At 27.1% G+C, this 2,500-nt stretch overlaps 1 non-coding gene across 1 annotated transcript; it reads right to left on the bottom strand.

The window, feature by feature from the left end:
* Nucleotides 1–1,452: 1,452 nt before the first annotated feature.
* Nucleotides 1,453–1,523, bottom strand: TRNAC-GCA (transfer RNA cysteine (anticodon GCA)). The gene has a single exon. It is a non-coding gene; the product is annotated as a tRNA-Cys (tRNA).
* Between the last annotated feature and the right edge of the window lie 977 nt (nt 1,524–2,500).

A 2,500-nucleotide genomic window follows, 5' to 3' on the forward strand; every position in this document is an offset into this window, starting at 1 on the left:
TTTTCCATATATATATATATCTATATAACCAGGTTAAGCGTCAGTTCATCGAAATAGAAATTTTAAGAAAAATTTGATTGGAATAGGAATCCATTTCTTCTTCTTTTTGATTCCCTTGTTTTTCTCAAAATAGGAATATGGGAATAATGAAAATATTTGTTTGATTGAAAGAGTATTTTCAATTCCTATAAGATACATAGAATACATTACACTACTAAAATATAATAGAATCAAGATAGATTTTCTATTTGAACTCAATTAATTAGTATTAGTTTAAATGAAATATTTTCATTCAATAGTTTCGAAATTCAAAAATTCAGGTAGAAATCAACAAGGTTACTTGGATCCCTTAACTCAATTTTTAGTATCCCTATAGCCCACTTCTTCCCCATACTACGAGGGAAAGGGAAAATGAAAAAACTACCATTAAAGCAGCCCAAGCAATACTTACTATATCCATGTAAATTTTGTCTCCTATCTCTATAAATATGAAGGAACTATTTCATTATTTTTTCAAATTTTTTATTCTATTCTTTTTTTTGTATTATTCGCTAAAAATACTATACTATAATAGTGGAATTGCTATTACAGAGTCAAAAAAAGGATTCTGGGCTAACATCATTCACGAAAAACAAGAATTCATTCTATTTATTAGTTATTAGAACATCTAAAAAGTTTTTTTTTGATTATTTTTAGTAAAATCATAAAACATTAAACATAAAAAAATTATAGGAAGTTATAAGTCAATGAATGTTACTACCAGGTGGGAATATTAAGATTTCTCTTTTATCATTTCCTTAAGGATTTCATAAAAAAAGAATCAAGACAGATTCATTTGCATACTTATACTCTTCTTTCTATTTGAAATAGTCCCTTAAATGTCTCCCAATTCGTTCTCTAAAATAATTAAAAAAACTTTTTTTCTTTTCTATTCGATTTTAGAATCAAAACTTTTTAATTTTATTAGAATATAGAATATGAAAATCTAAAGAATACTTTTTTTGAATATTACGAAAGCGAATTAGCTAAATTAAAGCTATTAAATAGAATTGATCTAAATAAATAATATTGATAAAATGTGGAAGCACTCATAAACTTTAAATTAGTCTGTATAGAAGGTTTTTCTTCTGCCTTTTCTCTACCTAAAAATGGACTTTCCTATCCGACTTATTCTTAATCCAATCTAATAAAAGACCCAGTCAGGAGACAGACACTACAATAGTTGTGTAGTGAACGAACTATCATTTCTAAATTTATGGATTCCTTTTCACTACTAGAATCTTTCCTTGAATTCGAGACAAAAATATTTACAACATTTTTTAAGCTACTGATGCTTATAATTTCGAATCAAACGCAATTCTCAAGACTCCTTTTCCCTCGCTTGCTTCTGTTGGAAAAAAAGTTTTCTAAAAAAACGTAATATAATCTTTCATTTACAGTTTCTTATCGATCAGGCGACACCCGGATTTGAACTGGGGAAAAAGGATTTGCAGTCCCCCGCCTTACCACTCGGCCATGCCGCCAATAAAAATATAGATATGAAGTTTTTGAGAATACTCCCCCCTTTTCTTTCTATTGAAAAATTGAAAAACAATCTTGAGACAAATCGCAACCGTTAACTATTCTTTTATGAATTATTCTTGAATATTTGAATAGAAATTTTTTTTTCTTAATGAGATCAGAAAATAAAAATTGATACATAACCAATCAATATTGCTTTTTTTTTTAACTTTGTTCATTCTAATTATAACAGCAACTTTCAATATATGTAAACCCTAGAATATCAATTTGATCTGTTACACAGATATTATCTAATCGAGTATCTTATCCATATCTATATAGATATAGAATACCAATACTATACGGTATTTTCAAGAAATTATCGTGCTTATTCTTTTTTTACAATTTTCAATAGAAAATTTGTAAAAATTCACACAACATGTTATGTGTTTGTTATCCTGAACAAATATGACTGCAATAAAGTTAGAGACAGATCTATAGCTGCAGTTAAATATATGCATGTTTCAAAAATACAAGCCTTATTACATTACACATAACATACTCTAATCATATTCTCCCCAATTCTCTCCAAAATACTTCACTTCAAAATATATCTTTTCTTGACAATTTCGAATGGATTTTTTTTTGTATCCAATTGAATTTGAATATGTAATATCATAATAATGATAGAAATGAAATGCATTTTTTTAGATTCCTAAAAAAAATATTGAAATGCCCGTAGAAATTTCCAATCCTTTTTTAGATTAGACTTTCGATTCTATCTGTTTGTTTTGTTGCAAATTCCTTCGAAGTTGAGTATCAAATTCTAATATTTCTTTCTCTTTTCATAATAGGTATTTCATACACTAAGAAATATTTGATACACGGGATTAGGTAAGATTTCATGTAATTCAGTATAAAGAATAGAAATTCCAATATTGCTAAATGGATTCATGTGATTTGATGAAGCATGACAGCAAATCGTGGAATATTTTTCGAT

Source organism: Vigna unguiculata, unplaced genomic scaffold (assembly GCF_037176805.1).
Source record: "Vigna unguiculata cultivar grain cowpea cultivar isolate G323 ecotype 2 unplaced genomic scaffold, ASM3717680v1 ptg000130l, whole genome shotgun sequence".
In the NCBI taxonomy this organism is placed as follows: domain Eukaryota; kingdom Viridiplantae; phylum Streptophyta; class Magnoliopsida; order Fabales; family Fabaceae; genus Vigna; species Vigna unguiculata.